The 22,352-nt window shown below is 41.1% G+C and overlaps 1 pseudogene; it reads right to left on the bottom strand.

The window, feature by feature from the left end:
* The window catches only part of LOC143388666 (transmembrane protein 163-like), a 192,997-nt pseudogene extending 172,494 nt beyond the window's left edge, over positions 1–20,503 (bottom strand).
* Positions 20,504–22,352: the final 1,849 nt, after the last annotated feature.

Raw genomic sequence — 22,352 nt, 5'->3', positions numbered from 1 at the left:
TTTTTTTTTTCACATTTTAACAACTCTGACATTGAGTAGCTCACACAATGAACAGCATGATATCATTTAATGACAGTATTTTTGTTTCCTAGTGGCACCAAGAAATAATGTCATATCATAATCAAAAGTGTCTTAGTTATGATAACATACAGTATGTATACACATAATACATTTTCTAGGTCACATATGCATTTCTTACTATGGAGAGCAGTCAAAAATGTTGAAAAATACTGAAGTACATAAGTCAAATCTTTCATGTCTTCACTAAATTTTTGGTTCTTTCTATCAACTAGCAGAAGGGGATCTATAAAAGTCTACCATTAAAATTATGATCTGTCAATTTCTACCAAAAATTCCATCCATTTTTGATTGGGTGCTTTGAGGTTTGTTATTTGATATTGACAAGTGTTTTATATTCTCAGTAAAATGAACCTTTTATTTCTATAGTACCACTCTTTATGCCTAATAATGCTTTTGGTCTTCATGTGGTTTTGTTTTCTTGATTGTATATAGCTACAAAAACTTTTTACTAGTATCTGTTTCAGACTTTTTAATTTAATTTAATTTAATTTTTATTTTTTGAAACTGCTGGGACTTGAACCCCAAGGCTTCAAATCCAGGATCTCATGCATGCTAGGCAAGCACTCTACCACTGAGCTACACCCCCAAATCCCCTTCTCTAACTTTTACCTGGTTTATGAAACACATTTATACTTTCTGTAACTGAAGAAATGTTGGTTTTGTTCCTACATTTTACTTTGCAGAGTATATACTTTTTTTCTGTGTCATTTACTTCACTTTTGTCATCTACTGAATAAGGTAAGTGCTCGAATTCTTTTTTCTCTGCCATGGTTTGAATCATATGTCCTCAATCTCTCCCATCAGCTCCCAAACAGTTTTAGACACCTCTAAAACATTGACTATTTTCTGTTTCCTCTCTTTCTGCTTTTGGAATTCTTAATTGTTCACAATGGAACTTATCCTGTCTTCCATGTCTCCAACTAAACATGAGAGACATGAACCACTTTGTCATACATTCTATATTTTGGTTCACTAGCTACTTCTGGTTTCTGGTTAGCTTAGCATATTTTTCACTACAAACTGTTCTCTGACACTTCCAGAAAAATATGACAGGGTGGTTCCTCACATTTACTTTTGTTTCTTCTAAACATCCCACTAAACTAGGAGACCAGGAATTTTTTAAGAAGAAAAACCCATTAGGAAAAAAATGAATGAGGCAACAAAAACAATTTTTAGAAGCTAGAAACATATGGGCAAGTGGGAATTGATTTAACAGACTCCAGAAAGCAAATGCCTAACAAAGCAGTGTGAAAGCAAAAAGGCACCCCATTTATACCTTAGGACACCCAGAAAAGGGGGGAATTGGTAAGACAATAAAATAATGAGAAGAGGAGAGTGTTCAAAGTCTATTTTAAAACAAAAATTTTCCAAACCTGAATACCCCTATGTAGAAGAATGAAGCTGAAGCTAGATCCCTATCTCTCACCCTACACAAAAGTCAAATCACAATGGATCAAAATCTTAGGAATTAGACCAGAAACCTTGCAACTGAAAGAAGAAAACATAAGGTCAAGTCTCCATCATATTGGTGCTGGCACTGACTTCCTTAACAAGACCCCTAAAACTCAAAAAAAGTAAAACCAAAAATCAATAAATGGAATGCCATCAAATTAAAAAGCTTTAGAAAAGCAAATGAAAGGATTAAGAGAGTAAAGAGAGAGCCTACAGAATGGGAAAAAAAATCTTTGCTAGCTAATCTTCCTACAGGAGATTAATATACAGAAAAAAGAAACTCAAAAATCTTTACACCCAAAAAAACAAGTAACTGAACCAATAAATGGGCAAAAAAACTAAACTGAATTTTTTTTTAAATTTTAATATTTATTTTTTTAGTTGTACACAATACCTTAATTTTGTTTATTTTTTTTTATGTGGTGCTGAGGATCGAACCCAGGGCCTCACACATGCTAGATGAGCATTCTACCACTGAGCTACAACCTCAGCCCAAACAGAAATTTTTCAAAAGAAGAAGTGCAAAGGACCAACAAATTCATGAAAAAATGTTTAACATCTCTAACAATCAGGAAAATGAAAATCAGTCAAAACTACACTAAGATTTTACCTCACTACAGCAAGAATGGCAATGATCAAGAACATGAATAATAATAAATGCTGGGGAGGTTATGGGGGAAAAGGTACACTCATATACTGTTGGTAGGTTTGCAAAGTTGTACAACCATCTGGAAAGCAGTATAGAGATACTTCAAAAAAACTAAGAATGATACAACCATAGGACCCAGCTATAACACTCCTTGGTATTCATCCAAAGGAACTAAAATCAGCATACTATAGAGATATATCCATTTCTCTTTTATAGCAGCACAATTCACAATAGTAAAATTATGCTATCTACTCAGATGCTCATCAATAGATGAATGGCTCAAGAAAATGTTATATGTATGTGTGTGTGTGCACATGCTACTTTTATTCAGATATAAGAAAAGTGAAATAACAGCATTTGAAAGTAAATGGATGGAAATGGTGAAGATCATGCTAAGTGAAATAAGACAGAATCAGAAAATCAAGGGTCGAATGTTTTCTCTCCTATGAAGCAAGAGCAAAATAACAGAAAGAAAGCAGTGCGGGGGAATCAGATATCATACATATATAAGGAAGATCAGTGGAGTAGAACAAGGGGGAAGGAGGAAGAAAGGGAAAATTATGGAATAAATTTAACAAAATTAAGTTACAAACATATATAAATGTACCAAGGGGAATTTCACCTTCATGTACTAATTGAAAATAAAGAAGGAGTGAAAGGAAGATCAATAGAGTAGATGAGGGGAAAAAAAAGGGGAGGGAGAAGGGGAGGAAAAGTGAGGGGGAATGGAGATCATAATCAAATTCCTTACATTTTGTCAAAAAGAACCCAAATACAATGTACAATTAAAATGCTCTAATTTTAAAAATCCAAAATTTTTTGCAGTTTTCCAGATTCCCTCCCCAACTCTCCACAGAAGGACAATACCCACTCAGCCACAATTCCCCTACCAGACACTTAGAGAAAAAATGCAAGATTAGGGCCTAGATGCACCAAAATGGAATTTACCAACAAAAGAGACCAGCTACATCATCCTACAGTAGACACCAACCACAGCTCATAGCTCCCATCAGCATTTTAATTGCTCTTTTTTTGTGGGGGCAATACCCAAGATTGAACCCAGGGGTACTTAACCACTGAGCCACTTCTCCATCCGCCCCCTTTTTTTTTCTTAAGTGCCTTGCTAAGTTGCTGAGGCTGGTTTTGAACTCATGGTCCTCCTTCCTCAGCTTCCTGAGTAACTAGAATTACAGGAATGCTCGACCACACCCAGCAACCCATTCTTAATATAAGCAGATATCTAAGATCACCACTCACAGGATTCATCTTCTAACAAGAACTAAATCTTAGAGGAAGACAGTGCAAGAAATAGAAAAGTTTCTTTAAAAAAATCAAAAAATTTCCAGAATATAAGAAAGGATCTATTTTAAAAATCCATATATTAAGAGATGTACAATTTTTTAAATGAGCACACTCATGCAATTAGAAGAAAAAACAAAACTCGATGGTGAAAATTAAAAACTCAATAGAAAAACAGGAGGAGTTGAGGAAATTTCATAGGAAGAAAAAACAGAACCTAGGGGTACCTCTGGAAAAGAGATCGCCAGCACAGCAAGGCCCAGGAAAAGGATTAGGATTCAGAATAGTTTAGGACTTAGACAGCAACACTAGAAATTATAGGAAAATAGAGTAAAACCTTCAGACCTCGTAAGGACTATTATTTCCTCCCCAAGAATTTTTTATCCAGCCATTAATCAAATGTCAGGATTTTTAAAGACATTTCAGGCCTTGCACAGCTTGAAAGTTACATTTCCCATGGGCCTGTTCCTAGGGAGCTAAGAGAAAATATGTACCCCCCTCCACCATCAAGAGCGAACCGAAGAGAAAAACCTGATATCCAGAAAAACGGCAGCCCAACAAGAAAGAAAAATAAAGGTAAATCCTCAAAAAACATAGTAAAGAGAAATGCAAGGATACAGCTGTGCAGTAGAAAGGGCAACCAGAATGGATCAGCAGTACTCAAATGGATCCAAATGATCATTCTGCAAGAAGAAACAAGTGGAATTATCTGTGCATCTGTAAGTATCTCAGAGAAGTTGAGATTAGAACAGAAAATAAGAAGTAGAGCTTAACAAGAAATAAATACACAGAAAAGTAAACACAGGAATAAACATATTAAATCCAGAGTAAAAAAAAAAAAAACTGTGCAAGAAAGAAGTAATCATGCTCCACTGATGGCTCAATGAGTAGGAGTCATAATAATGAAAAAAATAGTTATTTTGCATGAAAATAACTTCATTAAATTAGTGTGATTGTGTGGGTCCAGGAGAATATAAGAATAAATCACCTTCTTTCATCTTAGGAAGCCAACAAATATTGTTTAACCTTAAAAAAAGAATCAAGAATTAGCATTAGTAGCCTGTTATTGTACACATACAAGTAAACAAAGAATTAACTACATAAGTAAAGTGGTTTCTAGTAAAAGGACTAGAGGGAAACAGGAGAAAGAATGGAGATTGTTATAGTTCTTAATTTTTTTTGTGACTACATCCAGGTTAAACCTCAATAAAAATATCAAAAATACATTGATTATTTTCCAATTGCTCTGTTCAGTCTTCTTTAGTATGCTTAATTCCTTTTAATTGTCTATCATATTAAACATACTTATTTTCAGATTTTGTCAGACAATTCTCTCATCTGGAATTCATTTCTTATCATGCTGTTTATATGGCTGTCAATCATGGGAGACCCTTTTCCTGGGAACTCTCTAATATTGGCTTGTGAGCTTATCTTTGGTGTGGTTACATCTGTGGAACACCTGCAGGCCTTTGGTCAGTGTTCTGCACCTGCTTCTTTCACATGCTCCAGTTGTATTTACAAACTAGGACCACATCCATGTTAATAGCTCAACAACATTAACTGAGATAGCATTATGGGTTTCCAGGTAAAATAGAGTGTATAAGCCTAGAATGTGCTGGGGTAGAGCACTTGCCTAGCATGAGTGAGATGTTGGGTTCCATTCCCAGCTCTGGGGTTCCAGGGGGATCTTTAAGGGAAAAAAACCTGGAGTGAATGCCTTGACATGTCTCCCTGACCCTTCTTCAAGGTGTAGGCACTCATTCCCTCAGCTGCACGGAGTGAGTTCTGTGACAACTGCATCCCTCTCTTGGAATGTGGAACAGTCCTCTGCTAAAGGAAGTTGCCTCCCAAGGTTATACGTGTCCCTGGAGCAGCCTATACCTAGGACCAGTCTGGTCTCCCGGCATCTATGGACATCTCCAGAGGAGCATCCCAGCTTGCAAGTCCCTACAGGATGAGCTCCAAGGCAATGGCATTGCAGTTCAACTCTTCCCTCTGTCCTCCTGCTCCCGGCTCCCTTCCCAGGGTTATTCTTTTTTACTTTTTAAAAAAGTTGTAGATGGTTATAATACGTTTATTTTATTTGTTTGTTTTCATGAGGTGCTGAGAATCAAACTCAGTGCCTCTCACATGCTAGGCAAGCACTCTACCCCTAAGCTACAGCCCCAGCCCCCAAGCTTATAAGAGTTCCTCTCAGCCCTTAGAACCAACCCCCAATAAACCTCCTCCAGTACATCTCAGAGTCTCCAGGTTTATTTCCCAAGGAATCCACCTTGGAAAATTCCAACCATAAATTTATATGAGTTCTTCCTCATGGTTATGAATTCTAGTGAAAAGTCCCATACCCCCACCGCATCCGCACCTCATGCAGAGCTATTAAACAGAGAGCTTCCTCATTGTCCTCCCGGGCTGGTGCATGTGATTATTTCAGTCTGCCCTTTCATTGAAAGTGATGTTTTTTTTTTTTTTTTAGGAATTTATTGAGTTTAAATTTATTAAATTTAAATCTGTTTACAAATTCCTTGTTGCCTTTAGAAAAAAAAATAAAACAAATTTCAGTGGAAGGCCCTTGACTTAGTTTCTAATGTCCTCAAATAATGTTTTTTGTTTTTTTTTAAGGAATTTACTTTACTCTGGGATCTTAGCTTCCTCCAACTGCCTGGTGCTGGGCAAGGATATTGCTATGGGCTAAAACTTATCTTCCCCCAAATTCATAAGCTGAAACTCTAAACTCCGGTACTGCAGAATGTTGTCTGTATTTGGAGACAGGGTCTTTAAGGAGGTGAATAATTTAAAATGAAGTCATGACAGTGGGCCCTAATCCAAAATGACTGGTACCTCTAGAGAAGGAAGAAATTAGGGCACAGACACACAGGGAAGATGGTGTGAAGACATGGAGAGAGGACAAACAGCTATGAGTCACGCAAAGAGTCTCAAAAGGAAACAACCCCACAGACACCTTGATCTCCAACTTCTGGCCTCCAGAATTATGAGAAAGTAATTTCTGTTGTTTAAGTCACTGAATTTGTGGTACTTTGTTGCTGCCGCCTGGGCACACTAAAACAGCCGTATGGACATCATAACCCAAGCTCCTCTTACTGAGACCAGCAATCTTTCCCCACTCTTTCCACCCCAGGTCAGCCTTAGCTTCTACACAGATAGCATTAATTCACTTTCTATCCTTTGGAAGGTTGGGTAGCTGCTGGGGGTGGCAGACAATCTGTACAAGATCAGTGATGCCCTCTCCTGAGCACTCCCGTACAACCAATGTAGGAGGTCTGGATTTATTGTCCTACCCTGCTGCCTGGTCATCACCTGCCCACTTCGACCCAAATTCTTCAAGGGGACAGACTGTTCAAATTCTTGACATCCTGTGTGGATGTCACACAAGAAGAGTGTTCTTCACAGACAGGCAGAGGTAATCACTAATGATTGGATGAATATGTTCCCCCGCTGGAAGGAGGGATGGGTGTCAGGCATGGAGAAAGGTGGAAATGAGAAACAGCTTATTTTATTGGAATGAAAGAAGGTTCTCTCCTTCCCTCTGACTTCATCTGCTCCTTCCAAATCTCAGTGCTCCTATATCTCAGAACATGGCACAGGACCCAGCAAAGTCATCTCCTGTCCAGGAGGGCCTCCTACAGACATTCACCTTACAAAGGCAGTACCCAGAGGATCAAATCACAGTTTAGCACAGGAGCAGACCAGAAAACCCCTTCTCATTCAACTGGCTCATAAATATGATTGGAAAGAGACTGAGAGGCAAAAGGGAAAGACCTCACAGATCTCCCAAGAAGCCTCCACCCTTTTGGACCCAAACAAAAAGGCAGTATGCCTCACGTGGAATCTAGCCAGGTTTGTCACCCAACTCCCCTATGCCCCCACCATGGCTGTGAGGCAAGGACACCCTCCTGCTAATGTGCCCTGGTCACATTTTTAATTATATGCTGTGTGCAGAATGCAACAAAAAAGGAGGCAGAACAGGCAGGCAGCTGCTGAGACCACGCCTCCACTCCTGGCTGGATACAGCAGCTCTTTGTGAGCTTGGAGACTAGGGAAGATGTGCCTCCAACAAAGGCAGGCAGGTGAGACCCTGTTAATGGAAGCCTGGATCTTTCAGTCCAAGTGGCAGTGAAAGGAGAGGGAAACACCAGGGAGCCAGTAGGGAGCAGAAAGGAGAGAGAAGGAGTTCCTGCAACATAGCCATTTACAAAGTTGAAAATTCCATCTTGCAGTTTCCATCTTTGCTTCTACTCACCTGAGAAAGCTGCTATTCCTTTGAATGCCACCTCTATTTGCAAACATCAATCCTCAAACTGATGCACCCAGGGTAGCTGAGGAATTCATCAAAATTGACTCCATTCTGGGCAATATCTGCAGGCCAACTGTGTTAGGACTGAGAACACTGACAGAAAGCAGAGGCCCCAGCACTGAGGAGTGTATATTAGTACAGAAAGCAATATTGAGACAATCCAAGTATTGTGCATTGAGTGTCTAATCTATGGTGTCTGTGGGGCTATAAGGGAAAGGGGGCTTCCAGGAAGAGGTGATCTTTCATCTTAATTTTGAGAAATAAGTAAAATTTGCCTAGAAAATGAGGGTGGGAGTCAGGAGGCAAAGATGTCTGAGACCAAGGAAAGAGAAGGCATGAATAAAAGGGCAAAGAGCAGAGTGTATATTTGGGGACCACAAGATGCATGTGTGAGCTGGAGTAGCCATAAGTTGGGGGGATGGGAGGAGATGAGTCCAACGAGGAAGAAGCAGGCAAGATAATGATGGGCCTCACAGGAAGCAAAGGGCCAGACCAAAACAACTGCTTCAATCCCCAGCACCATAACAACAATAACAACAACAACACCGCTCCTCATTTCATGATGTGCTGTCAGTAGCTAGCAGCACAGAGGGTGGCCAGCACAGGATCTTTGATGACTTGACCACAAGGGTATAAAGAAGGAACCCAGAAGTGCAGAAAATTTTCATGGTGAGGTTCTCAAACCTCATTTCTGCCTGGTCCTCCCTCTTGTTTCCACCTCTCAGAAACCGCCTCCTTAGTTATCATTCGAAGAACACACTTACAGGGAGCAAGTTATCCCACTAAACATCACCAGGATGTGGTTCACAACTTCCTGGCCACATCCCCCAACCCGCTCCCTCATCACCCGGATCAGCAGCAGCAGGCCGACATTCATGGGGAGGTTATTCCTGAAGATTTTTCACTTCCATTACACTTCATACAAAACAGCAAAAGCAGTCACTTGTGAAGAAGCCCAGGCTGTTTAAAAGACCAGAAAAGATAAGATACTACATCTAGGACTAGAATGGCAGCCCAATGGTAGAACACTCACTTTGCACATGTGATGCACTGGGTTCAATCCTCAGCACCACATAAAAACAAATGAACAAAATAAAGGTATTGTGTACATGTGCAACTAAAAAAGATTTTTTAAAAAAGGATACTATATCTAACAGTAGGAAAAACTGGAATGTATATATAGGAACCACACCTGGACTTCTGTGTTTACAGAAAATGTCTTGCAGACCCCATAGGGCACTGATGAGAAAGGTTGTCTGTGGGGAGCAGGAACTGAGAAACAGAGATGAGCACCAAGTATTCATGGTCTTGTGAGGTTTTTATCACACGTATACACTGCTTTTTAAAATAAACAGTAAATATGAGACCAGCAAACAACACAAAGGATCATTCTACAAGCAGAATGTATGCTGCAGACTTAAGTCTTTGGTTCATGGCAGCATTTCAGAGGTAGAAGCTCTCAGGCATAATAGATCAGGGGGCTTCACAAACTTCATTACCAAATGGAGGAAAGAACAGAAAGGGAAGAACTGTGAGGAAGAAAACAGGCAGTGTAATAGATGAAAATCACTCCGAGGCCTGAGGCCACATGGATGGGGAGGCCTCTTTAAGGAGGAATTCATGATGTGAGACCCTGGAGATGCAGAGCTGTATCAAAGGACATGGGCTGCAGTCCTGACAAGAAGTAAAGGTTCCCCAAAAGAGAGGGCCAGGTCAGGTTGAACCTTTAAGTCCACTATAACTATATTCAGATGTTACACTTGGGGTCTCAGAAAGACCCCGGGAGGTCTTGGGCTTTTTTCTACCTGACAATGTGTCTGCCAGGTGAAAGAACCCTTTCGAAAGTTGCCAGGCATTTTTTGCTGCATGTATGAACAAGTCATGTAATTTCATTTTATCCACATATCAACTCTTGGCCTCACATTTTAGAATAAATGAACATTATTCTATCATTTTTAAAGGTTAAGAATTTATACTAAAATTGAATAAATTATTTATATCCCCACATATAAAAAGAAAATCACACCTTTCAAAGATTTTTTTTCTAATTCTTAAATCCACTGATGCACTCAATTTTTGAGTGGGTTTTTTTCTGAGATGATTTTGGTCTAGAGTGCTTTTCTTTAATGGAGCTATGTATTTTAGAAAAGCATTCCCCTGAGAATATTTAAAATATATCTTCATTTCCCACAGAACAAGCTCTGAGTGCCTAAAAATTAACTTGTACTCAAACCTCAAAAATTGAATCAGAATATATTTTCCTCAATCATTCTAATAAAGACATCAATAATGTCAAAACCCTGAGTTTTGAAACTGAACTTCTGTTCTCTCTCTAGCCTCATTATTAAAACAGATATTTTCCACAGTTGTTCATAACAGGATTGCCATTTTCCATGCTGCCTGCCAATTATAAGCAGAATCAATTTTAAAACCAAACTAGGCCCTGTCTGAAATATTCCAAGATGCATTACCATCTGGTTTTATATCAGCATTCAAACAGGCCAAAATCACTGTATTACCCAGGCTTATCAAAAATAGTTCACATATCATTCAATGCACTTTCAAGTCACAAACTTTGAAAGTCCTCCTAATTTTTCAAATGATTTATCACAAATTAACTAGCAATAGGTCTTTTAGTAATTATTCTTTTGAGGAAACACAGCATACTAAAAACATTTACAAATAAATAGAAAGTGGCAATCCAGTAGGTAAGATAACAATTCCCACTGATCCGAGTAGATGCGGTTGCCAGACACTGTCCTGATCAAGATAATTTCCACAGGATGACCTGAATGTCTTCAAAAACTGTAACTGAGACCTAAGCCTGGCACCTAAATGTACATTTAGGTACAGTTTATCATTTTCCAAGAAATATTTTCCTTCCAAACAAGTCTTTAAAAAAGATTTTTTAATATCTCTCTCAATTCATTTATTTAACAGTCTGGACTATAGATTCCACGCAAAGATAGACACTGGGCATGCCCCCAACTTTTTATCATCCAACAGTAGAAAGAAGCCATGAACATAAATACTACCCACTTCTCTTCATCATGATTAACACTCCCAACCAGCCACACACAAACACACACACATGACATACACACATGTATGTGCATCCACAGTAGCACACACTCCAAAGACATTTCTGACACACTGAAGCATCACCTACAGTAACCTGTAGTAATTCTCTTATTAATGCTATTTGGTTCAACCTGATAATTTTACTGGATAGGACAGGGATTCACCAAGCCAGTTTTCCATTTCATTTACCTCTCTGTCAACCATTCCCTTGGAAAATAAAAGATTGGGGGGCTCTCTGGGACACTTAAAAAATATAGATATTATTGTCACTTCTGAAATGTAGAATTTTTCTTTAGACACTGACTCAAATATAACTTCAAAAGTCAGTTACATTGCTTAATCCCTATTTATTTTCTTTCCATTCTAAACTATGAAGAGGATTACAAAAAAAATGATCAACAAGTAAATTATTTTAAACATTTCACATTACAAATACATTTAGGAATCTAGAATGAAACTAACAACTCTAACAACATAGAGATCATACACACACACACACACACACACACACACACACACACACACATACACACACGCAGAGAAGCTACTCTGTAATGCAAGTGGGGGAAAACTTTATCTTCTTAATTTTTTGGTTTAACTAAACCAGAAGTTGAAGACAACTTAAATGTACTATAGAAAATAACACAGCTCATGACATTATATACCAATGCCCATATGTTCTAGGCAAGAAGTTAGAGATTTAAATACTTGCTGTACCAAAGGGGTGATATCCAGTTTAAAAGAAAAGGAAAAGGAAACTCTTTGCCCAAAGCAACATCCTAACTCTGTAGGCACTATGCAAGTTTTTTTCCTAAAGGAAATGGACCAACATTTTTAAGATAACACAACTGATCAAGTATAACAAGTGAAAACAAAATTTCCTCATAATTTTTCTCTATTGTGAGATTTAAGTATATCAAATATAACAATATTCTCCCCAAGGAAAGACTTGCTTTTGATTTCTTCACACTCAGGTCTTCATTCAAACACCCACAAAAGTAATAACAGCTCTACTGGGCACATGCACAAGTCTGAGTAACTATTATTTCATCTGTAAATCACCTCCCTTCATTCCATTCCTCTTCCTTTACATATGTAAATTATGGTGTCTGATCCAGAGCTCCCTACCAGCCACCACAACCAAATTACCCTCCAGGGACATCAATGGGCTTGTTATTCTTGTTTCAGTATTTTTATTTAAAGGGAGGGAAGAGGAAAGAGTGGCTGTTTTCAGGAATCAGAATTCCTCTTGATTAAATTTCTGGCTCACTGATATTTCCTGAAATGCACTACCCTCTGCTTCTAAATGTTTGGCTTTTCTAGAGCCAAGATACAATGTTTTAAATATAAATTGTTTCAAGTAATATATGTCTAGTTTTGCAGGGAGCATTTGGTCAAATTCTAATATTTCCTCTTGGGAGCCAATCCCTTTCAACAGCAGATCCAATCTGACAGAATAGAATTTTAAACAACACACACAGAGCTATAGTTTCTGATGTACACAATTATTTTTTTCTCCTACTCTGAGACAACTTGTATGATGCTGATCACTTGGAATACAGATCTTATTAGGTAATAAATTTATCATAAAATGTACAAAATACATACTTCTTCTCCCCATCATTAAAAAAAATACAAAACAGAAAGCATGGATTCTACTAAGGTTGAGCGGTAGCTGTCACTACTTGGGTTTGTGAATCATTGCATGATTAATAAGAACAAATAGCACATGCACATTTTCATAGGCTGCAAATGTTGATTGAGAATACACATACCACAGGGCTTCCTAGTCCCCAAATGAGATTATCTGTAGGCAGAAATTGTTCCATTTTCATAGTTTTCCTTGATTTTAATAAAGGATTATATTTCTGTGGCCACTGAAAACTTGAGAGAAGACCCTCCTATTTTTTTCTTTCATTAAAATGTAATATGATCTTATTCCAAATTTTATGCAAGATATAATTGGTGGGGGCAGAGAGAGGGCTCATTGCTATATTGCACTCATCTTGTTGCATCAGACTCAAAAGCTCAAGGATATATATTTGTCACATGTCAGTCCAAGCTAAAGGCATCCACCAAGAGAATATATATTTTCACTCTTCAGCTGGCAGCCAGAATCTACTTCCACAAACCAGCATACTGATGAAAGCCAAGGTTCTCAGCTTTGCTTTCCATTTCTTTGTCATAATTCCTCTTCCCTCTGCAGAGAAGAGAAGCCATTTTACTAATTTATAAGTACCCTGACGATCCAAACATCTAAAAAAAATTTACTCATCAATAACAGTCAAGTAAAAGAAAAACTACATCCCACAGGGTTAGAGACAGGCAACACCAGCATGTATTGATCAGCAGACTCCTGATACTCACTGAAGGCAGCTACTGCAAGGACCAGTGTGACAATAATGGAGAACCAGGATACCCACAATGCCTTCTTTCTGTAGTTCTGAGCTTCATGAGGTTTCAGCCGGGTGCTGCTTTCTAGTAAGCCTGACAAAAACAAGGAGAAAGGATTCCTTATTAAGAAACCCACAGCCAGAGCTACAATTTCTTATCCAAAGATTGCAAACTGACAGCCCATGGGCCAAGATGTGTTTTGCTTGGCCCACACTGTGTTTTCACAATTAGGAGATTTCACATGAAAAAATCAAGCATTCTGGCATCTCTTGAGAAATCACAGGCATTTGCAATATGAGGCATGTATTTTCTGCAAGGTGATAGCAGCTGTCCTTTTTAGAAAAACTCCACAGACCCCTACCACTCCCTGATATCACACCAGATCATTTCCTTGCCCTGCATCAACTCATGTCTCTCAGGCAGATGCTGCTCCATCCAACCAGGTCCTTCCATCAGAAAAACAGTACAACATTCAATCATTCAGGCTCCTGGGCCTGTGGGTACTGATTTGCCCTGACCCAACAGCACAATCCCATCTGGAGGACTGGTTTTACCCAAAGCAAAGAATCCTGTACTACAAAAGCCCTCACCACACCTTCTGACAATTAACAGAAAGAAATACCCAATTTGTTTTTCTTTAACTACAACCAACATCAACCCAAATTACATGTCACATTTTTTGTCCTCCTTCCTTTGGACCAAAAACACATCAAAAATTCTCAGAATGTTTAAGTGGAGTAAAACTGTTCCACTTAAATTAAGGAGGGAACTTCTTAGGTAGGACATGTGTAAGACAGATTTTATTTTTGTCTCCTGTTTTGCACATTGAGAGTCCTTGACAACAGACATCTGTGACAAATCCCAGGCAGTGCCCAAGCTTCACCTGCCTTGGTTCAAAGATTAAAACATCCTCAGTGTGATCCTGATTTATATTTCTTTGTTCTCCTTTGAAATAAGTCATAAGTGGCATCTCTTAGTTACACAAACAATCAAATTTTCAGTCATGTGTTCTACCCAAGCACAAGCTTGTTTAAGCCATTCTTGGCTAAATAACCCACAATATTCCTTTTAGAGATTGAGCAGCCTTATCACACCAGTTCCAAATAATGAAGGAATTGGTAGCCAAAGCTCAGGCCTATTTGTAAAATATCACAGTGTGAGATATATCAGTCCCACACATCGCCTCTTATGTCTGACCAGCCATCACATGAAGCCTTTAGCTGCTATGGGGACAGGAAGGGTGTGAGACTTTACCTTACCTATGATAAAGGGCATGGCCTACTTGCCAACAAGAAGACAGGTTAACGGGGAAAAAATGCATAACAAATGTATTTATTCAGAGTTCTAAATGACATAGGAGCCTGCAGAAATGAAGACTCAAGGATTGGGGGAAAGCTAGTATTTTTATGCTTAGATTGGGTGAAAAACAACCATAAAAAAATGCGATTACACAAAATAATATGAGCTAATGGTAGTAAACCAAGTATGGAACTCAGCAAGGACTGTCCAGATTCTTCTTGGTATCTCTCCATGGCATTTCTTCCTCTTGGGTGTGGGGCAGGACCCCTTCTGGAATGAAGGTCATATGATCTTCTATCATAAGACAAGGTACATCTTGTGGCCACATTGAATTTCGGTTATGATCAGCTGTGATGCAGAAAGGTGGTGTGTGACATGGAAAGGTGGCAGGCAGAAATTAGAATAATACTGCTTGGTGTTATGGCTGAGTTTAGGGAAGAGGAATCTAGTTTCTGTGACCTGCCTTGGGGAAAAAAAATAATTTTGCCTTGGAAGAGAAGGGGAAACAGGAGGAAGAAGGGCAGAAGATGGTCAGAAGACATTTTGCTTCTAAAGGTCCTTCAGAGGACTCAGCATGCCAAAGTGCCATATTTGGGGTATCATTTTTCTGAGCCCAAATATTGCCCAAAACCACATCCTGTTCAAAAATTATACCAAGGACCCTGCTAACACTTCTTTTCTGTTCCATTTATTTCCCAGACCCAAGTATCAACACTCAGCAAAGCAAGGGGCAGTGTCGAAAAGGCTGCTTTATGACAGCCCAGAGGATGTTTAAATGATTGAAACCTGTGGGCTTATGTATGATCAAAAGATAGATGAGAATACAAATGGCAAGTATAGGCACCATTGCCATCATCTCACTGTAAAAGTCTCCCCAAAACCTCCTTTACAAATGCACTTGGATGGGAAAAAGACAAACCTTCACTCTTGTCAAATTCCACCCTAGGTATAGGTGATTACAAATGAAAAGACAGCATATCCCTTTGTCTCTTCTTCCTTAGCTACTGGAAAAACACCCAATTCTAATTGTTAACTATAAACACCCCGGTCTCCAGGTGAAGTCATAACCTAAAATAAGCAAATCCCACATACCCCAATAATTTCTTTTCCTTTTCTCGAATGATGGAAAAATCTTCCTCTCCTCCAAGCCAATTGATTTTCAGGAGAAGTAAAGCTATAATGTTTAAGTATTGACTGAAATAAGCAGGTCATTTGGTAGGTATATGGACAGGAATGATTTCAAGATGCTGATCCACTGGGGGCAAAAACAAGGTTTCTTTTCAAAGCAAATTTAGTTTTACAAGAGGCACAATCATGATCTGAGTTTTCCATTCTGCCATATAACATTTTTTTTCTTCCAAAGCAAGTTGGACTCAATAATATACCTAATTGGACCACACATATGGACCCATCCAAATACCTCACCCACCAGTGCTCCCCTGAAAGGAATTTCAGATGACAGTGATATGGGCTGAACTGCCTGCCAAGGTGGCAGTTGGGTGTTCTTATCAGTAGGTCTGGAGGTCCCTCCCGAGATCTGATTCTTGGTGTGCGTTCCCCACAAGATTTAAAAAAAAATTAAAGATTATATATATTTATTGTATACATGGTGGAATGGTTCAATCATACTAATTTACATTTGCATTAACTACTTCATAGATTTTTTTAAAGAGAGAGAGAGAGAGAGAGAGAGAGAGAGAGAGAATTTTAATATTTATTTATTTATTTTTTTAGTTTTTGGTGGACACAACATCTTTGTTTGTATGTGGTGCTGAGAATCGAACCCGGTCCCCATGCATGCCAGGCAAGCGTGCTACCACTTGAGTCACATACCCAGCCCCTTTTAAAAATTTTTAATTGAAGTAATTGCAATGGGAACACTAACCAAAAGAGGAAAGACTTCCCCCATTTCTGGCCAAGTTTTCTTTATTTCAAGCTTATTTTTCCCTTTAAAAATGTAGCCAAAACCAAAAATGGAAAACTTTGTACTACTCAAAGAGAAGTGGAACATGAAAACTTAACAACCTGGCTCATAAGTGAATAGTCCACTCAGGTTCCTGGACACCATGTTGGATGCATATGCACTCACAAGTTACAAAGATGTGGTGAGAATTCCTAAAGTGCTCAGGAAGCTGTGCTTCAGAGGTCTTCAGAGGTAGAAGAAGGCTAGTGTGGAAAGGCAGAATGGGCCAGCAGAGCAAGCAGGGCTGGATTCTCCCTACTCATGCTTGGCCTCCACATCAGAATTTCTAACTCCATTTAAATTTCACATATTTGGAATTTGGTGTTCTCTTCATGCTAAGCATAGGTCTTTATTAATGAAGAACCAATTTCTTTGCCGAGGTGGATACAAATATAAGTGGGAGGTTTAAGCCATACTAGTATCAATTAGTTCCCATTGCTTTCTTCTAAGAGTCTATCAAACTTTAATTATCTGCAGGAAGGGGAATTTTTATTAAATAGGAAACTAATGAGAAATAATAAAATATATTACTCTTTGGTTAAACCACACCCTAAAGTTTGGGACGGAATGATGGGAAAACACTAATGGAGAGAAAACTGAGCATTCAAAGTGGGAGGTAGAAATGTTTTAAACAAACTTGGCCTATTTTTTTTGTGTGTGTATTTAATTCCTTTGAGGTCTTAAACCACAGAGCTCTTGCTCTCTCAACCACAAGCTCAACCAAATGGCACTACAGTACTGACATTCTGAGATGGCAAGGTGTCTAGGAACTAGCCCATGTCACTTCTAAAGGCAAAATGTCTTCAAAATTCCAACACAGAGATTATAAAGCAATGCTTTTATTTCAGTGTGAAGTGGTCCCCAACAGGGTCCAAATAGCTCAGAAGAAAGTTAGGATAAAAGAGAATACCAAATATAGGTACACATCAAGAGTATTCATCCCCTCAGATTCTACAGGTATGTAGGCCCAGAAGAAAGCCAACCTGGCAGGGCTGAGAGCTGCAAAGCTACCAACTGCCCAGACTTCTTCTTTCCAATCCTCTCACCATTAGGAAAAAGTAGCAGCACTGGAACCATTCCCAAGGGATAACAAAAATTGATATTGGAAAGATGAAACCCCACATGAAAAAAAGTAACACAAATACAAAATATCACAATAATCCTCCCCAGGTAACCTTCTGATTTATATATCTGAAATGACTCACTTATCATTAACTCTTTGCTGTCGGGAGTGTGTCAAACAAAAGAATGTCACATTGACTTTCAGTTAGCTCTCAATGGCACACGACACTGGGTTCTTGGGGGGACAGGATTCATTCTAACAGAGAGGCTGTGTGTGATATCTAATGCTGTCACACAGTGATAGTTTATGAACAGTGCATGCTTTCAGGCTACAATATAATAGAAAATAAAATTCAGTTGACCACTGTCAAATAACCTTGAGAATAAATTCAGAAAGGCTTTTTACACTTGAGCATGTGCTGCAAAATTATGCTAAATATTAACTCACCCTAGCACTCCCTCCACCATAATTTTGTGGGGTGGGGAGAAACAGGCCTGGTGGGCAGAAACAGGCCATTTCTTACAGATGACCCACCTTGCTACAAAATTAAGCTCAACACAGATTTTTGTGTTTCTTCAAAATAAAAAAAAAAATAATCCTACACTATTAATTACAGAGGGGCAAAGGTAATTTAACACACCCTGTGGTAAAATGTTAAGTTTTGCAGGGTGCTGGTAATTCACCAGTCGTCAGGTCTCAAAGGATATCTAGTTCTGTGAGAAGAGGGGGAGAGACCACAATCTAGGTGCTGAACTCATTGCAACCGGAGCAGCTCCAGTTCCTGCAGAGCATTTCTAGGGATTCCACGGAAATCACTGTTTCCATGTCACTATTTCACATGCTATAGTTTAGAATTTCTAACGGAGAAAGATCGTGCATCCCAACACAAAATGGAATAAAAATGTACAGGAGATACTAAGAATAGGACAGAAACCTGCTAAGACTAAAATATATAAACCCTCCAGAGCCGACAAAATAAAGCTTCCAAGAAAAGGGGGTGGAGGTGCAAAGCGCTGGCTCCCCATGGAGGACCTGGCTGCAAGAATCCGATTTCGGCCACTGCGGTTTAACCGTTGATTCTTTTCAAGGGGTCCAATTTGAAAGCAGCAAGAAACAGAAAAGGTGTAAATGCAGCCAAGAGCTGGACATTCTCCGCAAGGAATCCAAGTCGAAGGAAATGAAAAAGGGATGGAGGAAGACGAAAGAAACGCGGGAATGAACAGGAGAGTCCTGGCGTTCCATGCGGGCAACTCAAAAAGGACATTGGTTGTAGGTCAGAGGTAGAGTTCGGCCTCTCAGGGTGTTTGCGGAGTGTAAGGCCAGTGTCCTGGGAAGGATTCTGAAAGGGCTGGAAAGGCGCTCTGCGGAAATTAGCTTCGATGGCTTCCATTCAGATGAGGTTAGTGACCCAAGCCCCCGCAAATATCTCAACCCTCTGCCCCCTCTCCACACAGCAGGGCTGACTAGGGAAACCGGGGTCCCGGTGAGGGCGCCGGAGTCCAACGGCAGTCCTGGCCGAGATTCGCTTCCCTAGTCCCGGGGGTCACCGAGAAAACACCTCGAGGCCAAATCCGCAGGAGGAAGTTTTCCCGGGTAGCCAGCGGGGGCAGGATAAGGATCTGGAAAGGGGACGTAAGGAACCCAGGTCCCTCCGAGATAAGCGGGCCCTGCAGTCCCCTGGGAGCGCTCAACGACGAAGGCAAAAAGAAAAAAAAAATGAGAGAAAGAAACCGGCTACAGCAAACTTTTCCAGCGGGCGTCGGAGGGGCTGGGGTTGGCTGAGAGAAGGGAGCTCGCCCAGGCGGGGTGGGCCTGCAGCCGGCTTCTCAGGGTTGCAAAAAGGAGCCACTACCGAGGCAGCACGGGCCGCGGAGGTGGGGATGCAGCCCTCAGCTCTCAGCGCCTTTCCAGGGAAGTCCTGGTTCCGTGCCCCTGCACGCTCTGAGGCGCCCGCCCAGGTTCAACCCAGAAGTAGGGAGAAGCAGGCCCTGAGCACGCTCCCCATCAAACGAGCCCCGTGCGGGGTAGGGGTCCGGGAGGCCCTGGGCGGTGCCCACTCACCTTGATCCTCCAGTCCGTCGGTGAACTGGCCGCTTTCGCTGATCCGCGCCTGCCGCTCCTCCTCGGGTGCGGCGGCTCGCGCGCCGGGTTGCTCAGCTGGCCCGGGCTGGGGGCGGCAACCAGAGGCGCTTGGCCCCGCGGCGGCGGGGGGGACTGCTGGGCCCGAGGGGCTGCGGAGCTCGCTGCCTGAGGCCGGTTCCGTGGAGTGGGGCTCCAGATCCCAGCGGCAGAGGCGGCAGCGGCGGTGGCGGAGATGAGCACAGCAGAGACTAGAGTCAGAAATGCGACACACCGCGGCTCTGGTGGGCGGAGAGACGGACAGACAGACCGCGTGGAGAGGAAGGGAGGGCAGGGACCACGGAGTGGAGGTGCACGGGGGCGGGAATGGGGGGCAGGTCCGCAAGCGGCGGGGCTAGCGCGACCGGCGGCGGAGGCTGGGGCCACGCTGTCGCCGCTGCGCTCCGCTCCTGGGGGCAGGCGTGGGTGACTGGGACCCGCCCCAAGGCGCTGCGCCTGAGCTGGTGCACGGAGGTCGGTGCACAAAGCAAGGGACCGGTTCTGGTCAGAAGAGCGGAAGATAGAGGGGCTACTGGTATCTTTGGAAGAGGCAGGCCGCTTGGGTAGTACTTAGCGAGGTCGTGACAGGGGATGCGACCCTCCCGTGCGACGGATTGGTACCCAAAAGGACCCTTCAGACCCAATTCCTCTGCCGTCCGCAAAGCCAGCTACAGCTCGGGGACAGGAGAATGAGCAGCGCCCCACATTTGGCATCTTTCTTTTCTGGAGCCTTACAGGCTTCGGAGACGAACCGGGTTCCTGCCTGCCTGGGCCACCACACTCGCCATCCATCCCGAGAAAACGGGGTTCACCTGCCCGAAAGCCTGTTTGTCTCCTGCTTTTAACTCCCCCTCTCAGTTTCTCTCGAGCACCAACTTAGCCAAGAGGTGGAGAGAGTCTGATGGACCAACAGCGCTGTAGAAAACACTTGGACCCCACTGCTTCCCCACTGCGACCTGTCACTCTGTCTTTCTCAACCTGTTCCCTCACCAGCTCATTTCTCCCTCTGAAAATCCTCCTAAAAATCTCTCCAGCCTGCCCCAGTCCCATCCCTGTTTTCCACCTCCTATCACCCAGAGCTGGTACCCCTGCGCGGTCGCACTGGTCTCCCCAGCAAAGCCATAGTCTAGTCCACGCCCCGCGGACACCTGCTCTCTTGGAGACCGGAGAGGCGCAGAGGAGAGCCGGCGGCTGAACAGATTGAGCTTGCATTTAATGGTATCAACATCCAAGCTCTAGAGTCTAGATTTCATCTTTAGGTTGATATCAGTCTCCAAATTTAATCTGAGTACTCTAAATTGCGAATTCCTCTTTTAAAGGAATGTGCCCTGTTTTTTTTTTTTTTTTTTTTTTAAGAGTAACCGGTTTCCTTTCTCATTTCAGCTTTACTTGTGATCGAAATCAGGGTGGAATTTAAATGCCTTTGTGATGAAGTGGAAAAATCACAGAAATGAGGAGAGTCTCATTTTATTGTTGTTAATCAGTATCAGATAGGAGTTGATTTTGATTTCCTTTATCTTTTGACCACTAATTTCTTCAACTACAAACTAAGAGTTGATCTAGGTCATTTCAAATGTCCCTCTTGCCCCAAAAGAAAAAGGAAAACGCTATGATTGTTTGACTTTAAAACATTAAAAATTTCTACCCACTAATCCTTGTTCTGTCCTCTGAAGTAGACAATCCTTCAGATATATTTGCAGACACACTTCTCTCTCTTTCTCTCTCTCTCTCTCTCTGTCTCTCTCTCTCTGTCTCTCTCTCTCTCTCTCTCTCTCTCTCTCACACACACACACACACTTGATTTTATTTCTTTATATAAATTATTGAGAGGAGTTTTATAGAGGTTCCCTTTGGTCATGTAGTCAATGTCTTTCAAAGAAACGCTTGGAGACTAAACAAAAATGTCCAGGCCTCCACAACTGCTAGAGATTCTGATATCATATTTGATATCATATTGATGTGAAAGATCTGGGCTGAAATCTTGACATGAGTATTTTGTAAAGCTCCTCTCCCCATTCTGACAGACATCTGTTTTTTTCTTTTGTTGGAGGATGGAACCAGGATTCAACATCCCTTCAGCATGCTAAGCACAGGCTTTACCACTGCTACATCCCCAGCCTTCATGTGTTTGTGAGTTTATCGTTTGTTTATTTAAATACCCATTTCTTCCTGACTCTTGGAAATTCTAGTTCAGCAGATGAAGTCTAGTCAGAAATCTTTGAAACACATACACACACACACACACACACACACACTCACATTCTGGTGTAGATTATTCTGGAACTACTACTACTGTCATTCTCACTACTTAACTACTCTCCACAGTGTGGACCCTGTAGCTCTTCTGCATTCATACACACACACACACACACACACACACACACACACACACACACAGGTCTACAGCAGGCTCTCACAAAAAATGAAACAGTATTATTGTTCATTCTTCTGGTTCCTCATTATAGTCCAGTGAACCTCAAACTTGAATTTACAGATGCACATGTTGGATCTCAGAATACAATACCCCAAAGTCTTTGCATGCTTAGTACTTTGAACTGAAGAAAAAACATTTAGAAATAAGATCTTTCTGAACTTCTCCCCTACTTTCTCCTGCTTTCCTTCCCTGTCCCTCTCCCCTAGG

Source organism: Callospermophilus lateralis, unplaced genomic scaffold, assembly GCF_048772815.1.
Source record: "Callospermophilus lateralis isolate mCalLat2 unplaced genomic scaffold, mCalLat2.hap1 Scaffold_196, whole genome shotgun sequence".
NCBI classification, from domain to species: domain Eukaryota; kingdom Metazoa; phylum Chordata; class Mammalia; order Rodentia; family Sciuridae; genus Callospermophilus; species Callospermophilus lateralis.
The sequence above is the reverse complement of the archived record's forward strand: the minus strand, read 5'-3'. Positions and strand labels throughout refer to the sequence as shown.